Genomic DNA, 10,309 nt, shown 5'->3' with positions numbered 1-10,309 from the left:
AATATCCTGAGGATTTTAGTATACACAGTGGGTTCTGAAACCAATCCCTTGAAGATACTGGGGGATGACTGTAATAAAAATTACCCAAAGCTACGCAGAGTGTATGAGATACTGTCATGATTGGGATATGAGATGCCACCACTCCCACCCATATCTGATGTTATCATGTCAGATAAGGCAGCAATGGTCAGAGGTAAAACGATTAGGAGAATTATAACCTAATCAGTGGATTAATCCATCTAATGGAATAACTGGGTGGTAACTGTAGGCAGTGGGGGACATGGCTCAAGGAAGTAGGTCACTGCAATATGCTTTGGGGATTATATACTTTATCCAGCTCTCTCATTCCTGGCTCCCATGAATTGAGCAGTTTTCCTCCTCCTTATCCTTCTGCCATGATACACTACCTTACCTCAGGCTCAGAGCAAGGGTCAGCCAACCATAGACTGAACCACTGAACCCATGAGCCAAAATACACTTTTCCTCCTCTAATTTGTTCTGGTCAGGTATTTTAGTCCCAGTGACAAAAAGATGACTAATGCAGACACATTGTCAAATAACTCTTTACAGAGTGATTGAGAGATAACATGTTTTTTAAAAAATAAGCTATTTCCCAGTTGTGTCAACTTTCTATTACTGTGATGACTTCAAAATCAACTTCAAGGGAGAGAAGTTTTATTTTGGCTCTCAGTTTCAGAGCTTTTAGTCCATAGTTGCTTGGCTCCATTGCTGTGGGCCTGTGGCAGCACAGGACATTATGGCAGAGGAGGCCTGCTTACTTCATGGCAGCTGAGAAGCAAAGAGAGAGAGACAGTGAGGGGCTCAGAGGACAATATCCCCTTCAAGGGCACACCCCCAGTGATCTAACTTCTTCCCACTTCCTGAAGGTCCTGCCACCCCCCAACATTACCACAGGCTGGCCAACAAGACTTGAGCATACAGACCTCTGCCCGGAATTTAAGATCCAAGCCATAACACCAGTCTATCAGCAAATAGTCACACTTAAATTTGTTACATTTTAAGAGAGATTGCAATCTCAAATATTGTCACATTTCACAAAGTGATGTAATAACAGACCTTTCTGGGAACCAGCAACAGCATCAGAAAAAGGAAAGCTGGGGAGGAAGAACTGGTTCACTACAATTTCTTTCACGTTGTCTGTGGGCAACATGTGTCCTGATACTAAATGACCTTTAAAGATAACTTAGAGTGGAAGGAGATCTTCTTGAGTCGCTTTAAAGTGAGTATTTGGCAACCTTGACTTTCCCCTTTCTGATTCACTTATACCATAGCAACCTTCTAGTCTGTGATTTCGTCTTCTGAGTGGACTGGCTTCTGGGAGATTGCGCTTGGAAAACACCTGGTATCGATTTTTATCTATTTTCATATTTGTATATTATTTCTTCTAGTTTCAGAGAGGAAGTCTGAATAAACACAATAAAAAACAGGAACTATAATACAAAAAAAATTCAACCCAAATAAAAGTCAGAAGTCAAGTACAAAAGGAAAAGGGAAGAGGAAATGTAACAGGTATCCATTATCATTCTAGCTGTGTCTCCCATTAAACACTGATCAAGCCGAGTTGTTATTTATAAATTAGTTCCTTGTAAATTTGCTTTGTGAACACACACCCCTAGAACACAAATTCTCACCTTTGTGAATTTAATCATTTGGTTGTTAAACTAGGAAAAACTGAGCTTCAGTTCTGGTGAGCCCACCACCCAGATATTTTTATTTAAAAACATAATTTCATTTGCTTGACAATTATCGACAACCATTCTGTCAAGCACATAGGCTGGGGACTGGGGCTATAAAGGTGGGTGAAATGTTTCTTGTCCTTCTTAGAACTTACATGTTAACTAAGAGAGACTTAAATAAAAAGTAATGAGAGTGATACAGCAGAGTAGATTATTGGGCAGATGCTATATCTTTAAAAATAGCCAAAATGATCAGAAAAAAATATGTATATGGACATAAGCATTGATAAGCTAACAAGATAATAATGAATTATTGGGATAGAATCTAAATGAAGGAGAGAATCAGCATGGCATCTGAGGAGCATCCTAAAGCTCCACATTCCTGACACTGGCTGGCTGTGAGGAAGAGCGTGAACATGGCCTTCCACTGAGGTAAGTGTCTTCCAGCAAAGGTAAATCAGCTGGTGTTGGATGAATGCTCCCTGAGAACAAACAGAAAATGTAGACAAAATATAAAAATACATGATGAAGAAAAAATATTGAAAAAATAACCATGTGGTGTAAACTCACCAAGCCTGCTTTCCAAGAGAAAGGGATCCCTCCGTGATAAGCACAATAATCAGCATGGTATCATCCCACTGCAGTGTCTATGCAAAACCGGCAGAAAGCACAGCTGACAGGTGAAAAGAAGAGGGGAGGCTTCAGCAACTTTGAAAAGTGCAAATATTGGAGTTCAGAACCTGCTGAGTGGTGAGGGTAGGAGAGGAGCAGAAAGCAGAAATGGACACCCCTTGTGAGGAAGTCTGACTTTGAGATACCTCCACCCCTAACCAGGGTAAGGTTCTTAGTCATTTCTTCTTAAGACTAAGATAAGGTCTACCTGGCCTCTAAGGTCTTCAGATTGGGCATGGTTCTGTCTTCCATTGCTCACCTCCCACCCAAAAATAATCTCTTTCCCCTTTCATATATCAACCTTTGAATAGCCTGTGTATACTGCATCCATGAGCCCTTTGCCTCTGGTTGGGTCACCTCTCAAACAGGAATGTTGTGCTATCTGGTCCAACTCCAGCTTAAAAGATAGATGCTGGTTCCTGAAGACTGCCGGTCCACAATTCCATCAGTTTAATACTGAATTCTAGAATTTTGTTGAGAAAATGAAGTCAAGAATCAAAATATAGTCTTGACTCAGGAGGGTATTTTCTTGGCTCCCAAGTCAGTTGCTATAAGGATCCCTGTGTCACTTGGGAGAACAGGCTCTTGGGATGTGTCTATCTCCCAGGTACCTCTCTTGTTGCTCTTGAATAATTTTTAAATAGTACTGCTTACTCTGTTCTAATGTGTTCCAGACAAGTCCACACCATTTGTTTATGAATGTCCTCGGCTGTATTTCTCTTTCCAACTTCCCCACTTTCTCTTAGAAGCTGTTTGTTGAGGATACCCCCAAGACCCTCAGGACACTAGATTTCTCACTTTTTTTGGGGGGGGGGGGCGGCTCAGAAGGGTCATTCCCCCAATATGTTGTCAGATTTTAGATTTGAAAACCTGTCCCACTTGCACCATCCTCTCTTTCAGTGCTGTAGACCTTGCTGTTCTAAGTGTGGTCCTTAGACCAGTAACATTGACGATACCTGAGAGCTTGTGAGAACCACAGAATGGCAGGCCCCATGCAGGCCTACTGAACTGTAATAAGTATTTTAATGAAATCCCCAGGTGATCTGTGTGCACATTAAAGGTAGCGAAGCATGGTTACAAGCCAAGGGCCATCTTTTCCTGAACTTGTGATAAATGGCTTCCTGAAGCTGGAGTCAGTTGCACCTGGTCACAACCACCTGCCTGACTCCCATTTCTGCTGAGCAAATGGAGCTGCTGTCTATGGTGTTTTTTCTACTTCATCAAATGGTGACTTCTTGTTGGTAAAAATTAGATTTAGAAGAACTGCCATTCCCCTTTCCCACTTATTTGAATTTCTAAGAGAAGTCTAATTTGCTTTAACTCTCCTTCATTTTCTAGGTGTATAAACTGAAATGTCTTCTTTTCATAAACTTTTTACATCTAAGTAGACCATTATACTTTCAAAGCAATGTGCATATCTGCTACTTTACTTGGTCTTCACCACAGCTTAATGACATTGCCAACATTAAAATACTAAGAGCATCGGGCTCGTGGCACTCACCTGTAATCCTGCAGCATGGGAGACTGAGACAGGAGGATCAGGTGTTGAAAGCAAGTCTCAGCAACAGAGAGGTGCTAAGCAACTCAGTGAGACCCTGTCTCTAAATAAAATACAAAACAGGGCTGGGGATGTGGCTCAGTGGTCAAGTGCCCCTGAGTTCAATCCCCAGTACCCCAACTCCCCTGCAAAATATTAAGAGCATTGTCATTCCCATTTGCCAGATAAAAATGCTGAGACTTAAGAGATTAAGTCTCTTTCCACTGCACAATTTTATCTCCAAAGTGCTTTTTCAAATCTTCACTCTCAGTTAGGGGGAGTACTAGCCTTCCTAGCAAGTCCATTTTACAAGCACAAACATTGTTCAGCTAAATATTTTCTAACCCATCCTCTGATAGTGAGGTGTGACCAGGGGCACAGTTCTGGTCAATAGCATGAAAATGGAAGTCTTCTGAGGTGTGTTAGTTTACTTGGGCTGCCATAAAAAATACTACAAACTGGGTGACTTAAACACAGGAAATCCTCTCACAGTTTTGGAGGATGAAAATCTGAAATCAAGGTGTTCATAAGATTGGTTCCTTCTGAGGGCCCTGAGGGAAGGATCTATCTGCTCCTTGGCTTATAGATGGCCTTTCTTGTTCATGTGACATTCTCCAGTCGGCATGACTCTGCATCCAACTTTCCTCTTTTTTATAAGGACATCCATAATATTGTTTAGGATGCACCCTAACAACCTCATTTAAATTAACTTCTGCCAACATCCTCTCGCCAAACAAGTTCACATTCTAAAGTACTGAATGTGAGGACTTCGACATATCTTTTTTTGTCGGGGGATGTAATTCAATGTTTAACATGCAGGGAGAGTGGGCTTTCCATGTAGAAGGGGACAGTGATTGAGTACCTTCCTTCCACTGTTCTCTTTCACTCTACTTCAATAGTTGAAGCTGCCCAGTCATACTGTGGTTATGAGGGAAAGATCAAGAGGACTAAGAATGTAGACCAACAAGAATAACTGACCGAATATCCTGATACATGAGAAAAATAAATCCATATGCTAAAAGTCATTTCTGCTACATAGAGCCAAACACATTCCTAATAAATTGCCATTCTCAAAAAAAAAAGTTTGTATGAACTTATCAAATAATGCCAATCAACCTAGAGTACAAGTGTTGGTATCAGGCTGTGTTTACAAATAATTTACGCTGCGAGTGGAGATGAGTGAATTAAATACTGAAAGTTCCACACCTTTATAGACATCTTAAAAACAAAATGTAAGAAAAATGTCCTTGTTGGGGACTGTTCACCAATTGCCATCCAACTCCCCTTTGTTGCTAATTCTTGAAGGTGACTGGTGTCTTCCTGTTCCCAATGTGGTTCTTTAAAAGTCAATTAAAAAGATCCTGTTTGCTATTTTTAGTGCCTTTACTAAGACTGGTTTGAGAGAGAATGAGGTCATGACTCTGACCCTCAACAGTGGAAAGCTTAGCAAGTCCCTCCATGTGCTTGACCACTGAACATGAGATCATCTCTGCAGTTAAACTTTATAAATCTTAGATGCACCTCTGCGCCCTTCCTCATCCAGCTCCTCTAATGATCTCTCTTGGAGTCCTTTGGTAGCTGAAGAGGTCTGGCAACAGTGGCTGTTGTATCTCCATATATATCGACTGTGAAAGAAAGCTCTGGATAGAGGACAGGGTACCTGACAAATGAGCCAGGCAGGATGTCCTCTGAACAGGTCCGACACTAGGGTGGAGCAGGAGGGTCACCTGGGGCATAAACTTAAAGGAGGCACGTACTCTCAGTGTTGTGCAAGCACAGGCCTGCAGGACTCAAGGCTGAGGACCTCCCAAGTATCTTTTTCAGGTGCTGCTCCTGCCCCTCCTACTCCAAGCCCTGGCAAAGAATAATCTCTAATGAACACTGTATCACCTTGTATTCATCTCGGTTGCTACAGGTCTGCTTCTTAGTTCTAACTGGATATTTTCATTAATTTTCTTTGAATATCTATCTTTCATTCTAATAAGGATACATTCACAGATAAAGAAAATTTTATATTATTCAGGCCTTTTATTTTTCATAATAATAACTCTAAATAATCAAGTATGTTGATTTGAGGCACTATACTCAAATCAGACAGGAAGGTTACATATACAATGTAGAAAAACTCGTCAGGATAATGTGCAACCTAGAGATTCGTAGCATAGCCCCTGCTTTATAGATAAGACCAGGAGAGATGAAAGCTAGGCCCCATCCCCAAAGAGAAGAGGGCCCTTTTTATCATAAGTCTATCCCACTCCAGGCCCATACTCTAACATAAGTCTATCTCACTCTGGGTCTACTTCCTTCAGGCCTTGCAGTCTCTACTGTCTAAATTCTTCTTGTATTAATCCTTCAATCACCACAAATTTGACCTCTCTTTCTTCTGATCAGGTTTTTCTTATTTTGTTGTCACTTGATTTTGTGATTTCTATTTTTCACTAAAAAAAAAAAAAATCGTTGAGTTTGAGAGTAGATCAGTATGTCAAGTTTTCTCAAAATATTCTTGAAAGCCATTTTCTGACTGAAATGTCTAGAGGGCAGAGCTAAATGGGGCCACCAGGTAAGAAAGCAGGACAGCTCCACACACTTAGGGGGGATGAGGAGGGAGAAATGGAAAGGAAAAATCTTATTAGGATTTGTAGGTCAGGGAAATCCTTTCTAGCCTGGATTTTTAAACCTTCTGAATTTTAATTGAAAGTATTTCTCCAGGGTATTTATTTTAACATGACTATGCACTCTCCAAAAAATATCCCCTATCCATATTAGATAAATACTACAAATTCCAGGAAGATGAGATTGTAGTAGAAGGAAGATTTGATGATGGACTCTTTTGGCTGCAGATAGTAACCATGAAATTGTTGGCAACCACAAAACTGTCAGACTTCTGTGGGGCTCCTCTGCTGGGCAGAAACAAGGTGTTTGAGGGTATGATACATGACTCCAGGCTCCCACCTAGGAATCCACATGAATTCTTCAAAGAAATGAGCAATATGTCTTGCAAGATTTATGACAATCCACATGAGAAAACATCCCCAAATTAGACAATAAAATATTGGTTTTAACATATCTGGGGCTATTGTTAGAAATATATGAAAGTTGATGAACAACACCTGAAGTCAAATATTTTGTGTGTGTACAGTACACAGACAGACACACACACACACACACACACACACACACACACACACATTCCAAAACAGACATTCTCCTTGGTACTTTTACAACAAATGCAAAATCAAGTACTACCTAATTGTTAACATTCATCTTTTTTTCATCTATACATTTTTTTCCCTAGAAATTACTCTATTTTCTTCCTATAAACTTATTACTACAACTACAACTGTCATTATTAGTAATAATGAGGATTAAATAGTTAAATAATGGATTAAATGGTCCTTTTTGTCTTTCTGACTGTATCTCCTCATCTGCACTGTGTTCCTACAAAATGTGTTACTTATCATTCCTGACAGATGTAAAAACCAGGGCACTGAAGAGCAAGATGAAGTGAGGTCAAACAGTCATGAAAAATTGGTCCTTTAACCCACTCCCTAGATTGGAATTAATTAACTCTCTTGAAAGACAGAAAACGGAGTGTGACAACACATAAAAAGGAATTTTCAGTTGAAAGGGTGATTCAGCATTGGAACATGTTTCCAAATTAGGTATCTTCCTCTCCAAATGTCTTTAAACACTGTCCAGGAGACTGGGTATTTTGGATGGTTTCAAAGCTGACCCACCTGAGCCAGGACATTTATTGGACAACCTTTTAAGGACTCTGAGCAGAAATTTTAAGATGCTCTGACGAAATGGTCATGCCTTGACTGCTTCCCCCACCTCTTACTCACATTTTCCCAGCCCTCTACTTAAGGAGAATTACTTTAGCCCTCCAGGGAAACATACTTTCCTATGGTACTTCAGCTCTGCACCAGTGTCCCTGCTCAGACTCTGCCCCGTTGTGTTAGAGCTCAGTCTCCCTTCCAGGGGACTCCAAGATAGATGCTGGTGTCAGCACTAAGGAAAGATGTGCAACATGTTCCCTGTGCCACCAACTAGTCCCACCCACTGCCCGGGGTAAAGGTATCCTCTCACGGGAGCCGTTTCCCACTTGGGTTCTGCTCTACAAGTCCCAGGGATCTTTGCAGGCACGGGAGGCTCAGAGAAAACAGTAGAAGGATGGGCATGGCCATGATCTCCACGGTTAGCACTTGGAAGACAGAATGAATCAGTCCAGCATGAAATGAGAAGGTGAACGAGGGTCGACAAGGGAGAGAAACCATCTACTCTGCAATCTGAAACTGTTCACCTCCCACCTTAGAAGTAGCACTTTCAATCTGATATGCAAGCAACCTAGGTTCTAATTCTAGTTCAGGCACATTTTTTTTTTGCCTTAATTTTTATATTTAAGCCTATCATCATCATCATCATCATCATCATCATCATCATCATTATTATTAATGGCAGTTCCTCAGGTGCATGTCTTAGACTTTACATACAATATTTTTATCGGTCAGTGATTGATTTTTGGTCACCTAGGATGTGCAGTTTTGGTTTCCTGTTTTGGCAATTCTACTCTGATTTTTTCCTTTGAGAACTATCTCCTTAAGACAGAGTCCATGAACTTCAGGACAGATTTGCCTCCTCAACTTCAAGTATTGAAGCATATGAAAGCAGCTCCTATTTTCCTTCATTATGTGGTTGTCTCAGGGGTGGGCAGCCAATCAGACCGCATCTCAGGGCTTCCCTAGAAGCTACCTGAAGAGAATTGCTTTAGCTCCATTGTGGTATCCAGTGTTGTCATACTAGGACATCACATAGAATGGAAGAATGAGGTAGCCCAGAGGAAGCAATGAAGCATAACAAGAAATGGATACTGTGGATGGGTTGAATCACTGTGATCTGAAGCTGTACCAATTTCTGTTCTTTTAGTAATAAAATCATTTTTTTAAAAAAAACTTGAGCTGGTTTGAGTTGGATCCTGTCACAATTTCAATAAAAAATCTACCAACTGACATACTATCTTATTTTTTCTCACTACTTACATCTGCATAAAAACTGGCTAAGCTAATAATACACCACAGTATTGTTGTGAATGGCAAATAAGATAAAGCATATAAAGAAAATTTCAAGAGTACAAACCAAAATATGAAAGATTATTTGCATTTGACCTTAAAGTTAACCTTTCTCGCTATTTTTTTCTCTTTAGTCATGATATTTAAAATCCAATTCCTATGAAGAAATTGTGCAAACTGACTTATGAAAGAAGTCTTAGATCATTAAAGTTTATTTGGATGGCTTTTTCTTGCCTTCTTTTTGGAACTGAGCTCAAGAAAACCTAACACCAAGTGAATAAGCCTCTCATCCTAAACTCCTGCTATTTCCTAATATTCCCCATAATCATCTCTTATCACTAAAGTCCAGAAAATATTTTAAAATGTCCATTTACTCCATGCATTTCTTCCCACCATCTTAACCAAAGTTCTCATTACTTCTTCCATGAATTACTGAATTTGGATTGTTCTGTGGGCAACGACAGAGAAAATGTAAGAGTTTTCTTTCTTTCTTTCTTTCTTTCTTTTTTTTTTTGGAGTATTAGTTATGTATTTGCTACATGGCAAATTATCCCCCAAACTTAGTGGCCCCAAACATTAATAGAAATGTATTATTTCATAGTTTCTGTGAGGTAGGGTTTAAGAGTGGCTCAGCCTAATGTCTCCCAGGAGGTTGTAGTCAAGATGTTAGCCAAAGTCGCAATCATCGGAAGACCTAACTGGGCCTGGAGAGCTGTTTCCAGTTTGGTTCATTCACATGCCTGAAAGTTGGTGCTGGTTGCTGACAGGAGGCATCTTCTATGTCTCGTGGTCTTCTCCATAGGAAATAGTTTTTCATGACATAACATCAGGATTCCCCTAAGTGAATGATGAAAGGGAACAAGAAAGAAGCCACAGTGTCATCTTGACTAAATCTTGGAAGCCATATTATCATTTTTATAAAGTTTTATTTATATGAATAAGCCCTATCTAACATGGGAAGACAAACCCAAAGATATAAATCCCTAGAAGTAGGGATCATGTAGGCTCATCTTAGGTCCTGGCTATCACATTTGGAGCCAGTGACAACTACAGTTTGGACTGTTCAATTTTAAATATAAAGTACTTAAATAGTACAAGGTGAATTAATAGATTGTGGTTCAGAAGAAAGATATACATTGGAAGTCATCGGTTCAGGGATATTAACTAACAGCTTGAGAGTGAATAAGATCACCTAGGAAAGATAAGATCATCAGCATCTAAGGATGGACAAAGGAAAAAGAGTCTGCATAGAGGACTGAGAAAAATGATCTAAAGAGGTAGAGGGGAGCCAAGATAGAGCAATACCATCAAGACCAAAGGACTTTCAAGGAAGG

The 10,309-nt window shown here is 40.1% G+C and overlaps 1 long non-coding RNA gene across 2 annotated transcripts in view; it reads right to left on the bottom strand.

Moving 5' to 3' along the window:
* Positions 1-9,602: 9,602 nt before the first annotated feature.
* The window catches only part of LOC143406941 (uncharacterized), a 33,901-nt gene continuing 33,194 nt past the window's right edge, over positions 9,603-10,309 (bottom strand). For both annotated transcript variants that reach the window (XR_013092313.1, XR_013092312.1), the window contains exon 3: positions 9,603-9,812. This is a non-coding gene — a long non-coding RNA (uncharacterized LOC143406941). The remainder of the gene's footprint in view (positions 9,813-10,309) is intronic.

Source organism: Callospermophilus lateralis, chromosome 9 (assembly GCF_048772815.1).
Source record: "Callospermophilus lateralis isolate mCalLat2 chromosome 9, mCalLat2.hap1, whole genome shotgun sequence".
Taxonomy (NCBI): Eukaryota; Metazoa; Chordata; class Mammalia; order Rodentia; family Sciuridae; genus Callospermophilus; species Callospermophilus lateralis.
This window is presented reverse-complemented; position numbering and strand designations above follow the sequence as displayed.